Here is a 24,287-nt window from a genome sequence, read left to right as displayed (position 1 = left end):
TTGAACCCAGGGCTTCATGCATGCTAGGCAAGCACTCTATCAACTGGGCTATTTCCCCAGCCTCCAGAAACAGGTTTTGAAGTCACATAGAGCTGAGTTCCAGCCCTGGCTCTATCACCTTGTGGCTGAGTGACCTCTCCTAAATTACCAAATCTATTCCTTTAATCCCCATTTTACAGATAATGTATTGACTTTGTTATGGGGCTATTTTATAAAAATTACATAAAAAACACTATGCCTGGCACTTGGTATGGGATCTATAAATATTAGCCACTGATTTATTACATTAGTGGTTTAATACTAGATAGAAGTTAGCATAAACTATCTGAAACAAATATGGTCTCCCTTTGTATGTACAGAGGATTAGTTCCAGGACCCCCACAAATACCAAAGTCTATGAATGCTCAAGTCCCTTACATAACAAGATGTAGAATTTGTATAATTAACACAGATCCCTCTGAATACTTTAAATCATCCCTAGATTACTTATAATACCTAACACAATGTAAATGCTTTGCAAATAGTAGTTATGCTGTATTTTCTAGGGAATAATATGAAAAAATGTTGATATATGTTCAGTGCAGACGCCTTAGGAAAAAAAAAAAAAATTTGTAGATTTTAAAAACATGGTTAAATCGGTGGATATGGAATCTACCAGTACAGAGGGCTAACTGGGAGACATACCACTTCCAAAGAGAAAACTGGAAAAAATTTTGTGAAACAATATTATGAATGAATCACCTTCATGCTGGGCATGGTGGCACACAACTGTAATCCCAGTGACTCAAGAGGATTCTAAGTTGGAGGCCAGCCTTAGCAACTTCGGGAGATCTTCAGCAACTTAGTGAAAACCTTTCTCAAAATAAGAGATAAAAAAGGCTGGAGCACACACCTGTAATCCCAGTGGCTCAGGAGGCTGAGACAAGAGTCTCAGCAAAAGCAAGGTGCTAAGCAATTCATTGAGACCTTGTAATAAAATACAGAATAGGGCTGGGGATGTGGCTCAGTGGTAGAGTGCCCCTGGATTCAATCCCCAATAACCCCTTATCCCCACCCCCCAAAAAAGGAATCACCTTCATCCACACACAAGATGGTTCTACAAGCTGGTTTAACCAAAGCACAAGGCGAACAACTGTGATTTTTTTTTTGGTGCTGGGGACTGAACCCAAGGCCATGTGCATACAAGGCAAGCACTCTACCTACTGAGCTATATCCCCAGCCCCAACTGTGAAATATTTTAACATATACAATTCATTTTCATAACTATTTCAGCAAAATAATTTTTCATATGATCATTTTTTAACTCTAGAATAAAATACTGATATAATAGTATTTTTTTTCCAATTTAGTAGAGTCAATGTTGGACACAAAAAACATTAAGAGGTATATATTTTAGTAGGGCTAATAAGGTAAACCAAGTCAACAATAGAAACAAGAGCTAAGTCTATTGGTTTATAGATTGAAAACAACATTTCCCATTTTCCTATTCTCGTATGACTTAATTCAGAATGAACTAAAGCAGAAAACATTAGTCCATTCTTCCTTAGGAACCTACATCATCTATTAATTTGCTAATGAAATCAGATATATGACTTCTACATGATCAAGGTTGTGACTTTACATTAGCAGAGATACTTCTTGAATTGTATTATCTTTGGGTTCCTGGAAGAGAATTTCCCAGTGAACCACTCACTAAGGAAGCTTCTTCAGCAAGATATAGATGGATCAGTATCAAATATTAAGAATACTACTGAATAATAACAATAGAATCTATTAAGAAATGTTTATTAAACTTCTCTAAAAAGGACTACATACAAATGTTAGCTATTATAATTGGAATTCAATTCCAATACATCTTAAATACAGGCATATGAAAAACCAAAAGCAACAATAAAAGAAATCTAATTTATATAAAGATTTCTGTTGAAATCTTAAAAGTCTAATATTTTGATTTTGAAAATAATTTTTTTTTAAACCAGAAAACACTAAGTAGAACCAGAAAACCCACGGAACTCTTTAATTCAAAAAGAATCCTGAAAAGTGAACCAAAGAGAAAAAAATGGCACATTCCTTCAAGAGCTGGCAGCAAAATTCCACTTCATTTATTGCTTCATTCAAAAAGTACTCACTGAGGGCTGGGGTTGTGGCTCAGCAGTAGAGCGCTCACCTAGCATGTGTGAGGCCCTGGGTTCAATCCTCAGCACCACATAAAAATAAATAAATAAAATAAAGATATTGTGTCCAACTACAACTAAAAATTTTTTTTTAAAAAAAGTACTCACTGAGGGCTGAGGTTGTGGCTCAGTGGTAGAGCGCTTGCCTAGCACATGTGAGGCACTGGGTTCAATCCTCAGCATCACATAAAAATAAATAAATTAAGATATTGTGTCCATATACAACAACAGCAGCAAAAAAGGTACTTGCTGAACACTACTACATACCCAGGACTGTTAGATGCTGAGTATACCATGGGGAGCAGAACAGTACTTGCCCCCTACAGCTGAAGTTCTTGCAGACAGGTCCTAGGACGGCACTTCTAGGCTCCCTTTTGCTCTTTCTACAATCCAAAAACAAACTCTTCCCCTTCAAAAAGGCCACAAACTTACTCAGCAAGTTATTTTCCAGTTCATTCAAATTAAACACAGAATTGCACTAAGTACAGGTTAAAGGCAGAGTCCAAAGCCAGGGTGCCCCATTCCAAATGCTGGTTCTGCTCCTACTTGGGTGTGGCCTTCATCTAGTCACTCAACCTTTTCTATTCAGTTTTCTCATCTGAAAAAAGAGAAAACATTATCTCTTATTTTTTTTAAGTGAGTTAATATTTGTCAAGTGTTTAGAACAATGCCTATCACCCTGATCTTTATTATATAAAGATTATTCGTTACATACTATTGAAGCTTTTGGTAAATATGCTACATTGTTTAGGGAATATCTATCCATCTGTTTTGGTAACAAAGCAGCTGATCTCCCCAATTTCCTGGAAGTCCATTTTATTTAAACCAATTGCTACATTTTAGATTCTTCTTATATAGATTAGGGCTTTGGGCATGGGAAAACCAAACTAGAAAGAGGCAAAGATCATCAGTTCCTTGTTTGGTTCCAGCGCTCCCTTTCCTTTCCATCACCAGTCCTTCTCACAGTCAGAACCTTCTCTCAACTATAATGTCACACCCCCCTTCACAAAATTTCGTTCCATTTATGAGAGTCAAGTGTCCAGGTTTAAAGCCTATCACCAAGCTATTCACCTCACTCCACTTGGGCCATGTTCCCTTTTGACCTCCACTGCCTGTCATCTTTAGAATCCCCACCCCAAAAGCCCATACTTGGCTATGCAATATGTCACACACTTTTTTGAGTCTTGGCTTTTTTTTTTTTTAATATTTTTTGTTGCCAATGGGCCTTTATTTTATTTATTTATACGCGGTGCCAAGAATGGAACCCAGTACCTCACACATGCTAGGCAAGCGCTCTACCACTGAGCCACAACCCCAGCCCCCTTGGCTCTTGATGGACCTATCCTTGGAATTCTCCTTCCTTCATCCTCCCACCTGGCTCTCTCCCATCTATTCTTCAAGGCCTACACAAATGTCCCCTCCTCTTCAGCCTTCTGATATTCTTACTCTTTCCTGGTTTTACTACTCCATCTCTGGCTACACCACTGTTATAGCCTCAAGATCCATTAAAGATTTTACAAATGTAAATTTTCTGACTGATTCTCCCACAGACATTGACTCTAGGGAAAGGGAAGATATTTAATTTTGGTTTGTCTTGTGCCTATAGCATGGTACCTCCTTAGCAATCTTGGTTGAACCAAAATATTCTATTTCTCTGATGCGTTTCCTTCCCACAGGCTTCATATGGCCTGTGTCCCTTATCTTCAGGGGAAGCCAACTTCTAGCACATGTGCTGGTCAATATAGTGTTTTTGTTTTGTTCTGTTTAAGAGACATTTAATCACTGATGTAGATGACAACATTCTTCAAAAAATTTCCCATGGTGTATGCTATAACTTAAATCTACTTCTACAAAGTCTTCAACCACAAGATGAAAAATCTACCTATTTTATTACATTAATTAATTTTTTGTGGTGCCAGGGATCAAACCAGGAAAGAGAATGTGTGTTCTACCACTGAGCTATCACCCAAGCCCCCACCCATTATGTTTAAACTCTTATCAATGGGGAAACATACACAGAGAGAACTAATTTCAATGTAAACTACACTTTTTCCATCATGTCTGTTCACGAATATACAGGTACTTGTAAATCTGTTTAGGTTCATTTACACTGATTGTGCATGTTGAGTTTATAGGAATCATCTTGCTGGATTTTTCTTTTTCTTTTCTTTTTTTTTTTTTTTGGTACTAGGGACTGAATCCATGGGTGCTTAACCACTGAACCACATCCTCAGCCCTTTTTTATATTTTATTTAGAGACAGGGTCTTGACAAATTGTTCAGGACCTTGCTAACTTGCTGAGGTTGGCTTTGAACTTGGGATTCTCCTACCTCAGCCTCCTGAGCTGCTGGGATTAAGGTGTGCACCACCACACCCAGCATTTGCTGGAATCTTGAGGGCATATTCCCTATATACCTGCTATTAAGTAGGAATTATTGAACACAAATAAGTCTATGCTTTTCTAAAATTCTCCAGGAGAAATTCCCAGTGTTCCTTATGAGGCAAGGAGTTCTCCATTTTCTTCACCTAAATCACCAATACTCCCTGACATCTGCTGTTATTTTTCAGAGTGGAGGAACAACTGACTATTGTTCTTTAACATACTCTAAGACCAAGATTCCCACCAACTCATTGCTTAGAGTACTTTATGAGGATAAATTAACTTAGTTCTTTGGCTTATATTCCCTTGGAGCTACATCCCAGTCCTTTTCATTTTTATTTTGAGACAGGGTCTCACTAAGTTGCTGGGGCTGGCCTCAAATTTGCAACCCTCCTTCCTCTACCTCCAGAATCACTGGGATTAAGGTATGCACCACTGTGTTTGGCTCTTTATCGATTTCAGTTGCTCTTAGGAACACTTCACAAGTTTTCTACAACAAAATCCAAATTCAAAATTACTTTAATATCTACTATGTGAAAGAGCATGTTGGCCATCTAAGAATACACAAGCATGGTACAACAGAGACATTTCCTGTATCAATTGTAACATACAACCTGCACTAATATGGTTAAAGACAGGCAGAGGGTAGGGGATTCTAGAGAAGAGGCTCATAAGCAAAATGGTACCCTCACTCTCAATGCACTGACAGGCAACAAAAGAGATACTGGGGCTATAAAATAAAGCAATGTAGAGGGCTGGGTTTGTAGCTCAGTGGTAGAGCACTTGACTAGCATGTGTGAGGCACTGACGAATAAGAGTTCATCACCATTGTCAAGACGGAAAAAAAAAAGAGTTCATCAAAACTGAAAAAAAAAATTAAAAATAAAATAAAATAATAAAGCAAAACATGGGCTGGGATTGTGGTCAGCGGTAGAGCGCTTGCCTAGCATGTGCAAGGCCCTGGGTTTGATCCTCAGCATCACATAAAAATAAATAAAGGTATTGTGTCCAACTACAACTAAAAAATAAATAAATAAATATATATATATATATATATATATTTTTTTTTTTTTAAATAAAGCAAAACAGCTCTAACCAGAAGGACCTCAAAGCCTGGTCAAACAGTATATGAAAGTATTTTCTGAAACACTTCAGTAAAAATAATAATTAATTAATTAATGTAGATAACCCAGAGATAATACAAGAAGAGATATTCCAGCTGGAGCTGGGAAGAGGATGATCCTCACACGCTGCCCAAGCCCCAGGATGCCTCTGCAGATCTGGGGGCAGCCCAGTACTGAGGGGATGACTACTCCCCACTTATTCTGCTATTCTGACAACACAACACATTGCATCTACCTGCACAGTAAATGCTATATAAGTATTTGTTAAATAAAACATGAAGGTCTAGAATAAGTTACAAGTCACCAGTCTAACAATGAATGGGGATGACAGGTGTGTGAATTGAGGAGCCGGGGGTGGGGTATGAGATTGCCAGATGCAAGTAGAAGAAGCTGAGTCCAAATCACTGAAATCCAAATCACTGAGTCCGTCGACAGCTCTCATTCCATCACCATCATCCTTAGTAACTTCACTCAAGTCAACAGGTCTGGCCCAGGTGTGTCTAATACTGCTGTAGACATTAAATATACAGAAGTGAACAAGAAAAGCTCAGTCTTAGAGACGGCAAACTAAACAAAACGCCTAAAGGTGATCAGTTTCTTTAAAAATCCCAGGAGGTAGAAAACTCATCTTAACCACTTTTTACTTTCCTCCTCCATTTTTTTTCCTTAGTCAGCTCCATCTGCTGCCACAGCAATTTCTTCAAAACTTCCAGCTCCGCCTCCCTCTGTTCCTCAGCAGGACCTTCCCAGCACACACAACAGCCGTCCTCACCAACCTGCCACCAAGTGCACCATTTCCTACCCACACTTTGGCTCTCATTCCATCATAGCATAGGTAAGTTGTTAGCAACAATAACATAACTCCTTGGCAGGGAGGGTGTTCAAAACTACAAAACCTTCTAGCTTCAACGTAAGTCCCCATTACTGACTGGAGATGCCCAACACTCAGGCAGGAAACACGAAAGAAACCACTTCTGTACACAGTCAAGCTGCTTATTTACCCTAGAGCCACCTCATACACTCCAGGCTGGAATTATTACATATGTATGAACCTCCAAGTCATAATTTACAGTCCAGTTACTTTGCCTAAATGTTAGATCTGTGCTCAACCATGTGCTGCCTTACAAGCATCTCAAACTTAAGTTCTAAAACTAAATTCACTTTATACCCCACTTCAATCTTCTTTTGGCCACTGTTTTTCTATTGCAGTGCATGGCACCCTCACCACCTAGCCTCCCACCTCAGCATAGGTAAGTTCTTAAGTTCTGCCTATTCTAGACTGTCTTTCAAGTAAGGATCATCCATTATGTACTATTTTTGTGTCTGGCTCTTCACTGGCATATTTCTGAGATCAATCTTTATTACATGTATCAGTAGTTTGTTACTTTTTATTGTTGAGTGACCTTCCATTGTATGCACATGTCAGTTTGTTTATCCATTCTGCTGATGGACATCTGGGCTGTTTCTAGTTATTTGGTTATTATGAATACAACTGCTATGAACATTCTTATATAAAGCACACTTAAGAATAATTTCATTTTTCCTCTAATAGCTAAAAATAAAAACTTCCAGATTGTAGATACATGTCCAACTTTTTAATAAACTGCCAAAGAGTTTTCCAAAGTGGTTACATCCTTTCATACTCCCATCAGCAGCATATTCAATTCCAGCTGCCTAAATGATAGGTGTTTTGCTTGAATAACTTCACTTATGCCACAACCAGATTCACATTCCTTCAGTAATCCAGACACACAGAGAGAGAGAGAGAGAGAGAGAGAGAGAGAGAGAGAGAGAGAGAGAGAGACAAGAGATTTAAAGAACTCTGTATATGCACTCCAAGCACACTGTTTTTTCTTACCGCATCCCTGATGCTGCTTTCTCATGGTTATTTATTCATTCAACAAACATCCTGAAGGATGAGAAAAGGCTGGGCTGCCTACAGTGTTCTGGATAGAGAAAGCAGCATATAAGAATAAAGTTCCTCAAGTGGGAAAGAGCTCGGCACCTTTAAGGAACTAGAGGAAAGTGACTGTAGTCAGAGGACAGTAAGCAAAAGCAGAAGAAGCAATCAGAGAGGTAGCAGGGGCCAGGTTATTCAAGGCCTGTGAACCACAAGAAGGAGCCTGGATTCTTTTCAAAGTGCTATGGGAAACCATTAAAGGATTTTAAGCAGGAGAGAGGCAGAAAACTCTTGGCAGCTCTGGCAAAAGCTGAATAGTGGCAGATGTGAACAGAAATAAGGAGGCCATGTTAAGAGGCCACCACAGTGTTCCAGTAGATGAGGGCAGCTAGGAAGCTAATGGCAGTAGGAATAAAATAAACGGAAGTCTTACTGGAGATAGCACTGACAATAACTGGGTGGACAATTAGAGGGTAGTAAGAGAAAAGAAGGAATCTGATTTGAAAAACTAGGTAGGTGGCTGCACCACTCATGGAGAAGGGAGCAGATGAGGGAAATTTGTGAGTAATGTTCACTTTGGGATTTGAAGAAGCTCAAGACACCGGTGAGAATTCCAAGAAGCTATAACAAGAAAGAATTGGAGAAGCTGAGAAAGGTCTAGCTAAAGATATTAAAGTGGACATCATCAGCTTTTGGAGAATCACGACAGCACAAGGTTACCCAAGATCACCCAGGAAGAGAGTACAACAAAAACAGAGGGTCCAGAGAATACCAATGATTGAGACAAAGAAAAGGAACAAGGCACTGAGGTGAGAAAAGACAACCAACAGGAAGCACAAGCTCCTTCTCTGAGAAGCCTCCAGGGACCTTTGAAGTCAGGATTATTGCCTGATACAGCACCTTGTATTCTGTCAGAGCCCTTCTGATAACCCTGTTTACTCGCCCTTCTCTACTGGGCAGGTATTTAAGTATATAAAATCAATAGCATCAGCAAGAAAGAGCTGAATGAATAAGTACCATGAGTTCTAGTCCAGCATCCTGGAACACAGCACAATATGGAATGCTTGCTAACAGATAGTGACCATTCTGAGCACCACCCACCAGCGATGCATTCCAGCACATACTTTGCCATTTTAATTCCTTTTCCTAATAGCCTAAGGTTGCTTTAATTTCATTTTACAGATGAGGAAACTTATGGCTCAGACGAAATGCCCAAAGTCACTGTGAGGAAGTGATGCAGCTAGATTGAGGGTGCACATCCTCCTTTCCATGTCCTGAAATGCTTCCACAAAGTGCCCATCACATGGACTCTTTACAGCAAGCGTGCTCTCTAACATTACCACCAAAGGGACACACCAACTGCCCCTAGGTAACTGGCCCACCACATCACTGAGTCAAGGAAATGCCTAGTGAAGAACCTCTGCACTTCTCAAAAACCCTACTCTTGCCAGGCACAGTAAACACTCTCCAGGCTCCCAAAGCAATGCTTCACACTCAGGGCATTGTTGTTGTTGTTGTACTGGGATACCCACTGGAGCTCTATCATTGGGCTACATCCCCAGAGGTGTGCACCACCTGGCCCAGCCTTACTTACAGCATATCTAACTATAGAGATGACACTCAGGCTTCCCTGAAACTGAGGTTTGGAAGGAAAAGAACTTAGAACTACTGGGACCTTAATTCTTTTGAATTCTAGAACTCATTTTAACCACATTTCAGAAGGTGCCCTGACATCTAGAAGTCCTCACTTTAACTGAGAATTAATGCTGAACATGACAAAGATAGACTCTGACCATGCCATCCATTGTGGACCTAAAGAATCCACTAGGGCTAGGAAGCCACCACTACAGGTCTTTGTGAAAAATAACAATGACACAATTTTCTCTGTCCACACTCTGCTTTATATCGATGTGTCTACTCTCCCTTAATTTCTACATGGGCTTTTTTTATTTCCTAAGAACATTAGAACCCAAGGGCTTCCTTTTTCTACTCAGGAGCCGCTGTCAGCTTTCAGTGCTCTGATGAGAGCCTGGATTGCAGCAGAAAGAACACTGACCTAGCTCGTGAAGAACAGGGTCCTATCCTTGATCCTGTCAGTGAAACACTGCATGTCTTTGAGAAAGTCACCACCCTCCTGGTGTCAGATTTTCTGAGTTGTAAAGCCAAAGGGTTAGAGTAGATAGTTTCTTTGGTGTCCCCAGCTTTAAAATGTTGTAATCAGAGTATGGAAAGGGTGGGAGAAGGCATGCTGGATGCCAGCTGGCCAGGAAAGACAAAGGATGAACCCTTCTAGCAATGGGATATGAACTCTGTCTGACCTATACTACCAGAGCCTCTGCACAGAGTTACCCGTGCTTCCATCAACATCCTTCCACTCAAGTTCCACTCAGTCACTTGGGATCCTCTATTTTAAGCAATACCTAGCAAAATGTCCTAAATACAGAAGTGACTAGTGTTTACTGGCTTCACGTGTAGCTTTAACAAAATACAATGATTGTAATATTCCAATTCAATTCTTCCAAAAAGAACTATAAACACACCCAAAGGATGTTTCCTACCTTGCTTAATACTCACCAATTTTATAACATCTCTGCATTTTTAAAAATCAGGACAATTAAGTAAAAAAACAGACAACATTCTTTGTTCCTAGCCTTTACAAGGTACCACTAGTGATCTCCCTGAAGCTCTTCTGACCAGGTCCCTATCCACAAACATGAAGACATAAACAGAGGGAAAACTTCTACCAGCTCACTTCCATCCTTCAGATTACCTTCTCTAGAGGTTCAGGCAAGCAAATTATTTACTTTAATTCTGTTCTCCTTCATCCCACAGACCAAATTTGACTGCCCTGCTGGCAGAAAAACCTTCAGAACAAGGAACATCTTTGAGAACCCTCTGAAGTAGTACTGCGTCTCTACGTCTTCTTATTTTGTTTTTAAACTCTCTTCACAGCTATTATTACCACCTGAAATTCTTACATATTTAATGTCTGCAGTCCATCTGCAGAGCAGACTCCTCTATCTTGTCCACCACTGCATCTTCCATGCTTACAGCAGTGCCTATAAGCACTGGTTACTGAAAATCAGAACATACACAGAAGGACCTTAATTCAGGGATGTGACATTCAAACATGGAAATCATCTTCCCACTGGGCTAATATTCAAGTGTTCCATAGAACAGGTACCCTTTCCTATAGAACCTAGATGTGCATACTGCAAGGAGGATATTTCCCCCAATAGCTAATGTTTTCTCTTCCTTAAAGATGTTTTCTACATAAAGATGCCTCAGATAATAAGCCACAGACATACTAACAACTTATGTTATATAGTGCATCTTCCTGATGAGTGGTGCACACCACCTGCAACACCAGCATAGTTCTACTGTCCAGAGTCCTGTGTTTGTTGTCATGAGAACCTTTTCACCCATACTGAAGGTACTATGGGTATTAAAGGACTTTAATACTCAGGATGTAGCTCAGTGGTAGAGTACGTGTGTAGTATGCATGAGGCCCTCAGTTCCATTCCCAGCAGGGGGGTGTAAGAGGCAGGACATTCATGAGCCTAATAAAATGATGGGAAGCCCCAGGTAGATGTGATGATTGCTAAAGTGCCATGAACACAAAGCCCCCAAGAGGAACTGTGCTTAAGTCATACTGAGGAAAGGACTGTCTTTTGTAAATATATGTATCAAGACCCATCTGGTCAAAGTAAGAGCAGCCACAATGTGATTCCTGTGCATTGTAAACCACTAACAGGAAGACAGACAGCATTTTATGTACTATATAATTCTTTGAGTTGTATATAGTTTTCAGCTCAAGACAGAATGGAAGAATTGGGTATGAAAAAGAAACCTCTTACAGATTAAATCTCAGGCACACGGGCCAAACTGGCCAGGTAGAGGGAAAGTGAAAGTTCAGAAAATTCCCAGGGGCCACAAAAGTAAAAGCAGTCACAAAATCATGCTTTCCAGTATTTTGCCCAAGTCCAGGTTTCAGGTTCATCACAGCTTTAAAAAAAAGAGGGGGGGGCGGGCAACAGGAAGATAAAGATTCCAGGACCACATCTACCACTAGCTGATTTTTGCCTTGAACAGGCAGTGAACTGTAACAGACCTGGTACAGGCTTTGAAGCCAAGAGGAGGGCTCCATCCAGACCCTGACTCTCCCTGACTCTATAATCTTTGAGGAAAAGGAAAGTTGAAGTACTTCTCAGGTCTGTTGGATGGCCATTGTAAGACAATTCAAAATACCTTGAACATGCAGCCAAGCATGGCTGGCGCATGCCTGTAATCCCAAGGACTTGAGAGGCTGAGGTAGAAGATCCACAAGTTTGAGGTCAGCCTCAGTGACTAAGCAAGACTGTAAATAAACAACTTAGTGAGACCCTGAGGGGCTGGGGATGTGGCTCAGTGGTAAAGCACCTCTAGGTTCAAGTCCCCAGTACCAAAAAAATCAAACAAAAACAAATACAACAAAAATCTTGGACAGAGCCTAGCATATGTGTTTGTGGAATTTGTTTTGATTTGGTTTTGTACTGGGGACTGAACCAAGGGGTGCTTTAACACAGAGCAACATGTCCATCCCTTTTCAATTTTTTTATTTTGAGACAGGGTCTTTAATTTTGTTGCTGAGGCTGGCCTCATACCTGTGATCCTCCTGCCTCAACCTCCCGAATCACTGGAATTATAAGCATGCACCACCACACCTGGCAGTTTTGTGTTTTTTTTTTTTTTTTTTTTTTTTTTTTAAAATACAACTGTTAATATCCTTTTCTATCTATATGAAGATGCTGAACTTACCAAGAGCCTAATTCTAATTTTCTGGTCAAAACAGATGTGATCATGCCAACTATATTCCCTTTTATTTTATATCATTAAGAAAAAGGTATACCGCTAAGGTTACGAAACCTAAAAGTTCAAGTCTCCTAACAGTTTACTTAAATTTAGCAGCCTTCTCTCACATACACACAAATTACCTCAGTGGAATAAGTTTTATAATTTTCCCCTATAAGTTTTAAGCGAACATAATATATACATGGGAATGTGATAAGTACTTATAATTTTGAGTAACTATGGTTGTTTAAACCTAGGGTTTGAGTAACTAGTAACTAAGGTTGGTTTAAACTGCACACAGTCATAATTCAAATCCTAATAATTGCTTATTTGTAAAATTTCAAATAATTCGTCTGTGTAACCATAAAAAAAAGTGACTATATGATAAGCCTGATGTTAGCATAAAAGAAAACCTCTACCAACCCATCTCCAAAAGTGTCATTATGAGCACAGCTTCCAACCACCCTAAGATCCTTCTGGAAACCATGCGGACTGAGTAAAAAAGTGAATCTAAGAAAGGCATATTACACCACATTAAGTACATGTCCCTCAAGTATCACTAAAAATTTAAGACAAGCAAGACCAAATTCTGAGGTTGGTCTAGAAGTACTTACCAGTCAAAAGCATGGCCTAAGGCCCTCACACACCATAAAATAAGTGAAACTAATTGGGGTTCTTCAGCATCTGTGAGGCGGCATCTTGCTACCATTAAGGGATAAATCGGGGATGCAAATAATTAGTGCACCCTGAGGTGACAGTTAATTCCTCTAGCCTACCATTTCACAGGAGATTTTTATGGATGTCTACTTCACCCCGACTGAGAATACCAAAGCTGGAAATTTCAAAAGCTAGCCAAATGTCCCACTGAAAGAACTTTAAATAAGATGTCTCTACAATCCCCAGCAAAGAAAGATCTTCGAACATACAAAGCCCCTGTTGCACACTAGCCACACTTGCAAAGTATTCAAACATACTCTGAATTTTTTTTCTGAAAACTCTTTCATAAAGAAAAAATATATAAGGCGGACTTGGCATAGAAGAGAATAACAATACTGTACAGTTTCTGTTCTGAAGCACAGAACAGCACCTGGGATTTGAGGAAAGCCTACCCTGGCCAACTTTTACGCTCTGGTGGAAAAGAGGCTGGAAGCTAAAGGGCCGGTTTTTTCAAAGCCAGGTTAGGTAGAGCTAGTATTTCTCGAAAAGTTACCTATGGCCAAATGAAAGCACAAAACAGGCAAGCCCCCAAAACAAAACGAAATAACGCCAACCGAGGCATTCAACGAATGGGGAAACAGGGGGCCTTGGGAGGGGCGGTCACTTGCCCTGGGTAGCAGTTTATTTGGTGATAAAGCTGGAAGCAGAGTCCTGGTCTCCCAGGTGGGAATTCAGTGGTTTCGCATTCACCAAGCTGCCACCCCACGTGAGGATGTTTTATAAAACTCTTCACTCTTCACTGAGGCTGTTAACATAAGGGTCCAATTATCATCCAAAGATCAGCCAGTTAGACAATAGCTCAAAAATTCCATCCATTTTACAGCATTTACCAGAGTCATCTAATCTCCTAGGGCAAAGGAAAGCAGAGGAAAGGGAGAGATACTAATTTTGACCTGTCCCCTAAGGGCAAACCACAGGGAAGGATAGAGACAGAGCCGAAGCCCCCACCCACAGACCCAGGAGGGCGGCCGCTCCTCGCCACCGCCCCCCCAACGCACCGAATTCCACTCCCACCGCGGCGCACCCCCGACGTTCCACCTCCCGCCGCAGCCCGAGCGGGTCGGCAACTCGCCCTCGACCACCGCTCGGCCCCGAGAGGAGGGATGAGGCGCTCAAGCCGCAGGTCCGCGAACGATCCCGCTCGCAGAGCCCGCGGCGGCGGAGCCGGGAGAGCCACAGGAAGTGTGTCCTGCGCCCGAAGCTCGCGCCCCGGCGGGTACCTGCCCTCCGCCGCCAGCAGGCGAGCAGCAGCCGCGTCCACATGGCTTCAGGTGTTCCAGGGCCGCGGCCCGCGCTCCGACTCCCGGGCGCCCCGGCGCGGCTCCCTCCCGCGCGGCCCCTCCCCGCCCGGCCCTCCGCCCCGCCGGCCTCGCCTCCGGCCCGCAGCGAAGCGCCTCGGGTCCCCCCGGGACGGTCGCGGGCCCCGGCTGTGGCGCGCACCCCGCAGCCCCCCGGAGCCGCCCGTTCACACCCGCCGCTTTTGCACCCAAGGCCGCGACGAGCAGGTACTCCTCCCCGCACCCTCGGGCTGTCCCGGCGCCGCCCGACCCCTCGCCCCGGGCTAGGCCGGGCCCAGTTCCCCGCAGTCCCGGGCCGGGACAGTGCCCTCATCACCCCCGGCCCCGGCGCGGACTCCGGGGGCTCCCTCTCCCAGGTCCAGCCAGGCAAGGAGCCCTGCGCCGGCCGCGAGGGCAGACAGCTCGGCCCGCCCCGGGCTGACCCCTCCCCCGGCCCGGGCGGCGGTTACCTGCGGGAGCCCCCCCGCCCCGTCCCTCGGCCTCCGCCGGGGGCGGGAGGGGAGGGAGCGGCGGTGGCGGGCGGCGCTGCGCGGGGTGGGGGTGGGGGTGCCTCTGCCGCCTCCAGCTCGGACGCCCGGGCCGGCGGCGGGGCGGGCCGGGGCCGCAGCCCCTCGAGGCTCGCTCCGGCCCGCGCGCTCGCTCGCTCGCTCCTCGGTCGGGCACGCCTCAGGGTGGGCTCCCCCGGCGGAGGCCGCGGCCGCCTCGCAGGGGCCGAAAGCGGCTCGGCTCGGGGTTTTTTCTCTCCATTCTCCCAACACACAGGAAATAACAGAGCGTCAGGTGACGGCGCGCGGCCAATAGGGAAGCTCCGGGCCGCGGCGCGCGGGCGGGCGGGCGAGCGCGCGGCGGGGCGGGGCGCGCGGCGGGGGCGGGGCGCAGGGGGCGGGGCCGGCGCGCGCGTGCCCACCCGCGTGCGGCGGCGTCGAGGCCAGCGCGCGCCGCGCGGAGGCCGCCGACACTCTAGCGGGGTGGCCAGGGTCGCGTGGGGTGGGCTCTAACGCTGCTGAGCGCAGCACGCCGCCCGCCCGGGGCCCTCTTCGGGGTGGCCGGGAGCCAACTTTCTGGGGAGTTGGTGGCCTGGAATCTCACTGGGATTTCTGGAGTTCCCTGTAGCCTCCAGTGCCAGAGTCGCGCCTTTCAGCCGCCCGGGGAAGGCCGCGGGCGAGGGCCGGGTCTCCTCCCCGCAACGGTGTAGTCGGGCGGGTCCTGCCAGCCAAGCACCCTTGGCCCTGGGGAGCCCAAGGCCGTGCCAGGCCGGCCTGGTTCTCTTGCCTCAGCTCCATGGCGCCTAGTTTCTTTGGACTTGCTCCTTCTGAGCCTCTTTTTCCTCCGCAGTAAAAGCGAGGGGCAGGAGGAGGGAGACCGGGCTACCTACCTTACCAGACGCTCCACAAATGCCAGTTGACTTCTCCAGCTGCGGCATTGAGAAGCTGCAGTGTCTGGCAGGCTGGACCCAGCGTCCACGACAGACTCGGGAGACTTGCAGTGCCTCTACCTTAGCCCCTGCCCATCCTTCTTTGAAAACCTGATGTGTTTATAGAGCAAAAGAAGGGCTTGACGTTTTTTTTTTTTCCACTAAGAAAATCTGTTGTAGAAAACCACCGTGTGCATGGTGGTGCCATGGGACCTTCTAACAAAGCGAGGCCAATAAGGATGGGATGTGTTTGGAGTATTTGTAGCCTGCCTCATACTGGCCCAGTGACCTGGCCAAATTCTCTCTACTTTGCCTCTGTCTCCTAATGGTATAATGGGAAGGAGGAGAGTTTGAATTAGATGACCCTAATGTGAGCTAAAATAGCTGATTTTTAGGCCAATATCTGTTGTAGATGTTAGGGAAGTATGTGGCTCCCTGTCCTGAAGCAGCCCCACTTCAAAGTGCATTAGGACTGGAGAAGTGCTTCTGGCAGCAGATGAGGCCTGGGGTACCTCACTATATTTGAGCTACTTAGCTCCCTGAGGCCAGGATTTACCCTTTCACCTTTCACCCCATTTGGCCAGAGCAGTTAATGCTTTGCTTTGCCTCAGGCCACCCAGGGAGGGCCTGGAGTAGTTCTGGGCACCCTGGCAGGATGTGGTTGGGGAAAGCAGTGATTTCCCCTGGCTTCTGTCCAACCTGTCAAAGTGGGGGACGGCTCCAATGCAGGTCAGGACTATTCCTGGGGATTTGATTCCCAATATCTCCTGCATGCCAGGCAGGGTGCCAAACTCTTCCGGGGCAAAGCTGAACAGGCCACCAGGCCCTTCCCTCTGGCTGTTCCCATTGTTCGTCTGTGAGTTTCATTTTCAAATTCTCAGGCACAATGACTTTAAAAAGAGCAATGCCTGGCTTCAGCCTGGGTCAGGGCTGCAGAAGCAAAAGTAACAGGACTCAGCAGGCTCACGCCTTCTGAACAAAAATAGGAGAAGCAGAGGAGCTTCCTAAAAACCATGTTGGGGGCACCCTCGGCTTGAGAGAATTCACAAGGAAAAGGGAAGCCCCTTTCCTCAGCCCCATCATCCCTCCTTCACTCATTGGTCTAAGGGTTAGGGGATGAGGATAGGAGACAGGCTTCAACAGAGCCCTATTCAAGAAAGAATGCAACAGATTGCTGGGTCCAGGCTCTTGGGCATTCCTGCCTCCTGAGATCGACCCTGGCCCCACTTTTAGACCCTGCTGGACACTGCCTAGATGACTTCTACCTGGAAACTACCCAGTTCAAGCCAAGTCTTCTGGCCTCTAGTGACTTTCCCTTTTGGTATCATTGGGAGGATATGCACAGGCATCATGGACAACAGACAGAAATGTGTTACTCTTATGCTAGGTGGTTACTTCACCTCTCTGAATGTTGGTTTTTTCACCTGTAAGATGGGGATATTATTATTCACACATAGGTACTATGGGACTCCAAAGAGATTTGCATAAAGAATTCAGTACAGTACCAGGCACATATTAACAGTAGCTACAGTTGCATGATGTGGACACAATGTGACACAGGAGCCAACTGAGGCTCAGAGGGGTTAAGTTACTCCCAGGGTCCTACAGTATCAGAAGCTCAATAATTTCCTCTTTGGTCACATAAGTATCTCTGTTCTTTTGTTGTTTCAAATGTATGGATCCTGGTTTTCCTTCAGACTGTGTACTCTTTAAGGAAAAGACAGTAGATCAGCTGTTCTTTTGTCCCCCTGCTACTAACCCAGTCCACTTAAAAAAAAAAAAAAAAAAAATTCTTATTGAACTTGAATCAGTATCAATTCCAGAAGCAAAATTAATCCTTTCCCTCCTCCTCTGGCTCAAAGATGACTTTTGGAAACCCATGTCACTCCTTTTATTACAAACTCCTCTGCCCTCCTCCAGGCGCCTGGGCCACTCCGGGATTACAAATGGAGCCTTCTGCCTCTAGGTCACTGATTCCGCTACCATCTGTCAGCACCGATTGATTGAGTAGACTGGCCCTGCTCTGCAGATCAGTGACTTGTGCGAAGTGAGCCGGGGTGTTGGTGCCTTAGGCAGCAGGCTGATGTCCTTCCTCTCACTCACTGGCTCTTGAGCATGCAAACAGCCCTCACCTTGATCCTTCACCAGCCCTGGATCTCCTTCCCCTTGGGAGGGGCCAGCTGCTCACAACCCCAGCACACCAAGAGGGAAGCCTGGAAGCCCTGCTTCTCAGGCCTGAGCCCGGGGCTCCGCTTTCAGTCTTCCAGAAGGTAACTCACAGAAGTCTCTGGTTAACAGAGAACACTCCACACAGCATCCTGCTGGGCCTGTCCCAAGCCAGACACTATCCCTGGTAAAGTGCAGGGGTGGCCTGGTGTGGAGCTTTGTGGGCACCCCCTCATTCCACCCCAGCACCTGCAGTTTGTGAAGCTCCCAGCCCTGAATGGGGGGTGAGGGGTCAGAGGAGACTCTAATGCTGGGGGTAGGGGTGTCCAAACAGGGCCAGGGAATGCCAAGATTAGATAGTGGGCAACAGCCAGCAGCTATGCCCAGGAGGGCTGTACCCAGTGCAGAACCCTGAAAGGTCTTGTATCTGTGACACACTTGAGCATGAATGTTTCATAGGTATCATGATGACCTCTGTTCATCAACTTGCCCCTCCATCTGCTCTCCAGAGCCAAAGATGTGGCTCCCACTGATCACCCTGCGCGCTTGGTGCACGTCCAACTCTCCTACTAGACTGTGAGGATTTGTAAGGCAGAGATACCTCTTTGTCTGGTGTGAGGCCTCCTATGCAGGGTAGGGCACTGTGTCCACAAAATGACATGTTTATGATGACAATACAGAGCAGGGAACTCCAAGCTGACTAAGAACTGGGTGCTGGACAGATTTCCCTTTATCACCCCAGTTAATGTTTGTAACAACCTGACGAGGTTGGTACTGATGTCACACCCCATTTTACAGATGAGACCTCTGAGTGCAGGGAGTTTAAGTAACTGTTCCTGAGTCACATGGCTTGGAAGAAGCCTAGCAGGGCTAGAACCCAGTCCTCCAGAGCCATCTCTTCACCATGAGCTCCCTAACACTCAGTAAACACAGGCAAGATGGGCATGGACATGGGCAGCAGGTGGACAGGGAAAGAGATGCCAGAATACAGCAGGGTCAGCCCCAGTCTCTCCCCTCAGTGATGTGTTCAGGCCTGGAGATGGGGCAGCCTGGGGGCTGGACTCTCAGGCCCCATACCTGGAGGACCTGGCCTGCCTCACAGATAGTGGCCACTGTGCCTCAGCCTCCCCCGGTGAGCAGACCTGAGAAACTGGAGACCTCTGCAGCCAGGCAGCAGGGGAAGTCACCCTCCACCCCTGGACACTCACTGCCTGGTAGCTGGACTCTCCCTGAGCAGCTGCTGGCATGGTGGTGCCAACACAGGTCACTGAGCTGGGGACCAGCCTGGTCTCACTAATGTGTCATTTTCAGTCAATCATTCAATGGCTCTGAGCTTCAATTGCTTCATCTGTAAATTGAGATTGTGGGGGAAGGGCCTGGTGCTGCCAGGAAGTCAGGTCCCCCATCTGGGTGATGCCACTCACTGGCTCACAGCAAGCTTTGAGGCAGAGATCATTGTCTTCATTGTACAGAGCAGGGAATGGGTGCACAGAGAGGTTAATAGATCCATCCCAAGTTACACAGCTAGCAAAAGGCAGAACTGAAATTTGAACTCAGACTTTTGGCCCCAGAACCTCCAAGTTGCTCAGAACACTATAAAGAGTTAAAGATGAAATGGTGTCACAATAGTAGTGGCAAAGTCACATGCTAAACACTTCACCTGCATTAACCCATTTAATTCTAGTAAAAAATCTAACAAGTGGAGGTATTTGTCTTAACGTTCTTGCTTCATTTTGCAGATGAGGAGACTGAGGCACGGAGCAGTGAGGAGGAATCAGAGCTGGAATCCGAACACAGGCTAGTGGGCTGCAGAGCCCCTGCATCTTCACTTTATCATGAGATAACAATAGGGAGGTTCCTTTCCATTGGGATTATTTCTGCTTGAAAGCACAAGACTTTTAGCCACATCATTGTCTGGGCTCCACAGGAAGGCAGTGCCACATGCTGAGGCATGCTGGGAAAAGACTTTGTTCCATCCTGTTTTGTTGACATGCTCTTCATTTTTAAGCCTGAAACCCAAGCTTCCTGCTAAGATTTCAAATCGTGGAGAAAAAACCCAACCATGATAATGGCCACGACTTCCTAAGCCTCCAGTGTCCCCTGTGCTTGGGGCTCCAGATATGTCATTTAACCTCAACCTTCACAATGACAGGAGCAGCCCCCAGAACACAGCTGGAGAAACTGGAGGTCAGAGTTGCTAAGATGCCTAAAGGTACGCAGCTATTAAGTGGTTTTACCCTTAGGTCCTTGTCCCTGGATTCTCCACTCTTGACCATGGTTGCTGCCTCCCTACAGAGGCTCAGGGGGAGGTTGTTCCTGAGCATTGACAGAACTGTTTCTGCTTATTTTCTGCCACAGGCTGGCCCAGGATGCAGGTGTGGTGTGGCCCTAGATGCTGCCTTCTCTGACAGCGGGAGCTGAGAGACAGGGATGCCCATGCTCCCTCCTCTCTCGCTCCCTCCAGGGACTCAGGATAGCCACCCTGCTGTGCTTAAAAAGGCACCTGTCTTCTGGAAGGAGCCCCACCACTGAGGATCCTCATCGATGCCTGTCTCCCCGCCAGCTCCTGGGGATAACCGCCAAAGCAGGTGTGCCCTGCCTCAAGACCAGCACAGCAGGAGTGGGGGCTCCTCCAACCCTCAGCCAGTCCTTGACTACAGCCTCTTTTCCCAGCCCATCCATCCCTGCAGCCGACTCATTTCCACCCCAAACCAGCTTTGACCTTACTCTCCCTGGATCAGTGGTTTTCAGTGGGTAACGAGTGACTCCAGAATTCACGGAATTCACGTTTGTTCCTGTCTTGGAAGGCAAAGCCCTCATCTGGCTCAGCTCACCTTTCCCACCTTCACTCCTGCCTCTCAGACTGTCTCTGCCCAACTAAACAGACTGTTCCTGTCCCGAGCCTGCCTGTCCCCAGGGAGAAATGTCCTTTCCTTTTCTTTACAGATAAAAGCTACCCTCTTTCAAATCTTACTCAAATGCCACCTTCCCCATGAAGCCCTGCCTGTGTACTCATTCATTTACTCAATAAACCCTCACTGAGCCTTTATTACATGTCAGGCATTGGACCTGGTGGTCCTTGTACTTATGACCCACGGGGCTACACAATGAGGTTAGAAGAGAGTGCCTGGCAGAAGCACTGCATGGGCAAAGGCCCTGAGGCAGGAAGGAGCAAGTAAGTCTCCATAAAAGGGAAAGAGGCCAGAGTAATAAGAGAAAAGAGGAACTGGAGATGCTGCTGGAGCAGGGAGGAGCAGGCCATAGGGGCTCTGGGACTTCATCCCAGGCCAGAAGGAGGATCCATGGATTCTGAGCAGAGGACTCAAGCCAATATTAATTTCTAAGCCATCTTGCCTGCTGCCCTGTGGCTGACCTTCTGGGAAGCCCAGATGCTGTGTCAAGCCACTCCTGCACCCCAGTCAGCTGTTCATTGGGGTGTTTTTGCATCCTTCCTCCTGGACTCTGTGTATGTGTGTGTGTGTGTGTGTGTGTGTGTGAGAGAGAGAGAGAGAGAGAGAGACCGACCCATGGCCTCAGGCATCTATAGGCAAGCACCCTATCATCAAGCTACATTCCCCAGCTCTTTTGAAATTGTTTTATTAGGTGTCCAAACTGGCCTTGATCCTCCTGCCTCAACTTTCCAAGTCGATAGGGTCACAGGCATGAGCTCTCCAGAGCAGGGCTAACCTCTGGTCAACGGGCCTTATCCCCACCAGCCAGCCCAGTGCCCAGCCCAGGGAGCTGTCCAAAAACCCTCTGTAATGAACTAATGGACAGGATGAGCCTGAACCAGAACTACCCTCACCCCCGGGGACAAGGCAGCCTGAGGAGGCCTTTCATGTTCTCCATAAGTTACAAAGTTCAGGGTTTTAGTGAAGCCCCAACTCAGGGAGGCCTTGGGAGCAGAGCTGACATAGCATTGATGTCCACATGCAGTCAGCGCACAGCATGACACCACACAGGACCTGCCCATGGTCATCACGTGAAAGACCAGAAACAAAACCAAAAGATTTCACAGTTGTAAGCAAGGAGGAGCAGAAGCTTCCAGGCACACAACATGCATTTCACATGCAATTCCCACAGAGTCTGCCCTGGGGGGGTGGGGGGGGGGCGGGACAGTTACAGGTCCATTTTACAGATGAGGAAACTGAAGCTCTGAAATGGAAGGTCCTAGCAAGGCATGCAAAAGCCAAGACTAGCACACAGCCTAAGTTCTGGCTGTGTATGGTCTCTGTGGGATTAAGAGAGTTTTCCAGAAATTTCTTTTAAACTGTTTTAGAGTGACATATTTCATCAGATGTCTGTCAGGCCAGCAGTGGGAGCTAACACACCGATTCTCAGAGGCTCAGAGGCTGTTCTTCCTCACACGCTCAGCCCCCCGCCCAAGCCTGGTGGCTTAGCCCAGGCACCAGAGGAAGCTCCCTGGGCTTGGGTTGGCATACTGCAGGTGCTCAGTATAGTGGGTGAACGAGGAGAATCTGAACTGGCTTGAGAGAACCACAAGGGAGAATATTCCGGTAGCTTTCCCACGTGCTGGGCAGTGCTGAGCACATTAGCCACGTTAACCCCGTCCTTCTCAGGATGCTGTGAGGCGACTGCAGTGGTGGTCCCCAAACACAGGCAGAGAACCAAGCTCAGCCCAGGGAGTACTCAGCCTGGGATTCCAACCCCCGGAGTGCCCGGAGGCAACCCCATGCACTGGCCAAGTGCAGGTGGGCAGAAACACCGTGGTCAGAGGAACGGTGGCTTATACTCCTCAAGGACATGCCAAGTGGGGTAGCCCCCACGCCTGATGACTGCTCCTTCCATTTTCAAACAGCAGCAACACCTGTACGGTGCCACCTCAGCCCAAGTTTTGTGTCTCCCCAGTCCCCTCCTCCCGTGGTGGCCTCTGGGCTCCCACCTTTATAACCTGCTCAGGTTGGGTGTGAAAAGAACCTTGAACAAACTCCCTAAGCTCTGGGGCCCTCAGCTTTTTCGTCTGTACAGTAGGGACACTGACGTCACCCGTGGGGGGGGCTGCATCCCACACACTTTACCACCTTGCGCTAAAGGCCATTTCTATTAGGTGCCCCAAGAGGTGGAATTGTTCGCCTCAAGAGCCCCAGGCTCAGGGAAGGGCACCCCCAATCACCTACCCCAGAGCAGTGGGTGGGGCAGGGGTGAGCTGGATCCAAGATGGTAATGCTGGGGAGGGAGTGAACTGCCGGGTCCTCGTGCAATTAGCTGCCGGCTGCACGAGGCTCCCTGCAGACACCCGCACCTGGGTATTCCCAGCATGCAGTACATGACAAGGTACTGGATGGCCCAGGGCCCTCAGGATGCCCCCTGAGGACCACCCTGCTGCCAAACCCTCTGGGTCCCCACCCCAGCCTAGGTGCCATGCTAGTGGGGCTGGGAGAGCACCGTGAGGGGCCCCTCTGCAGGCTGCCTGCAGTGCGGGAGGGAGGAAAACCAGTGGGCTGACGACACCACCCCACCTTTGTGGACACCGTCTAAGACATTCAGCAACAGGAGCATCACCACCCCTTAGAGCAGCAAGGGACCTAAGAGGTGGACAGACCCAAGTCCCCATTATATGTACAGGGAAACTGAGGTCCAGGATGGTAACTAAAACATGCTTGAGGGCTGGGTGTGTCAGTGACTCTGCCATGTATGAGGGGTGCCTGGCCCCACGACTCATCTGCAGTGGTGGGTGGGCCCTACTGGCCCTCAAGACTCTCCAGTCCTCCACCATCCACTGGTCTTGCCCACACTAACCAAAGGCACAGGTTTAGCCTCATCCGGAAAATACCAACTCCCTGGGCCTCTTTTCCTGCATACTTTCAGCTCCGGGATGCCCAGGGCCCCACCCTGCTCACACATAGCTCAAAGCAGGGAAAGCAGTTAAACAAGCTAAGATAGGTGGCTGGACACTGCCTGCCCAACTCAGTAATGGCTTCTAAAATCTGAACTATTATTACCACCAGCACAATAATCATCCCATTTTACAGCCAGGAACCTGAGGCATGGAGGGACTATGGCATTGGCCCACAGATACTAGGTGCTGAGGCTTCCCTGTGCGAGGCTGCCTTTTCTTAAGCTAACAACGTTGTGTTTGTGTTGGGGAGGCACGGGATTGAACTCTGGGGTGCTCTACCACTGAGCATCTGTGCTACACCCCTAGCCTTTTTTATATTTTGGGACAGGGTCTTACTAAGTTGCCAAGGCTAGCCTTGAACTTGTGATCCTCCTGCCTCAGCCTCCCAAGCAGCTGGGATTACAGGTGTGCACCACCCTGCCCA

The 24,287-nt window shown here is 47.0% G+C and overlaps 1 protein-coding gene and 1 long non-coding RNA gene across 4 annotated transcripts in view; one reads left to right on the top strand and one right to left on the bottom strand.

Moving 5' to 3' along the window:
• Tcf20 (transcription factor 20) overlaps positions 1–15,184 on the bottom strand; it is a 91,190-nt gene extending 76,006 nt beyond the window's left edge. For both annotated transcript variants that reach the window (XM_027954659.2, XM_027954660.2), the window contains exon 1: positions 14,873–15,184. The gene's annotated coding sequence lies outside the window, so the exon portion shown is untranslated. The remainder of the gene's footprint in view (positions 1–14,872) is intronic.
• On the top strand, positions 14,524–21,052 carry LOC114107258 (uncharacterized). Of its 2 annotated transcripts, none has more exons than XR_003585313.3 (3): positions 14,524–14,630; positions 19,743–20,215; positions 20,362–21,052. It is a non-coding gene; the product is annotated as an uncharacterized lncRNA (long non-coding RNA). The 2 variants fall into 2 exon arrangements; XR_003585314.3 differs by lacking the exon at positions 14,524–14,630 and adding an exon at positions 17,778–18,107.
• The last annotated feature ends 3,235 nt before the right edge of the window (positions 21,053–24,287 follow it).

The sequence above is a fragment of the Marmota flaviventris genome, chromosome 3 (assembly GCF_047511675.1).
Source record: "Marmota flaviventris isolate mMarFla1 chromosome 3, mMarFla1.hap1, whole genome shotgun sequence".
Lineage (NCBI taxonomy): Eukaryota > Metazoa > Chordata > Mammalia > Rodentia > Sciuridae > Marmota > Marmota flaviventris.
Note: the sequence above shows the minus strand (reverse complement) of the source record. Positions and strands in the feature narration are given on the sequence as shown.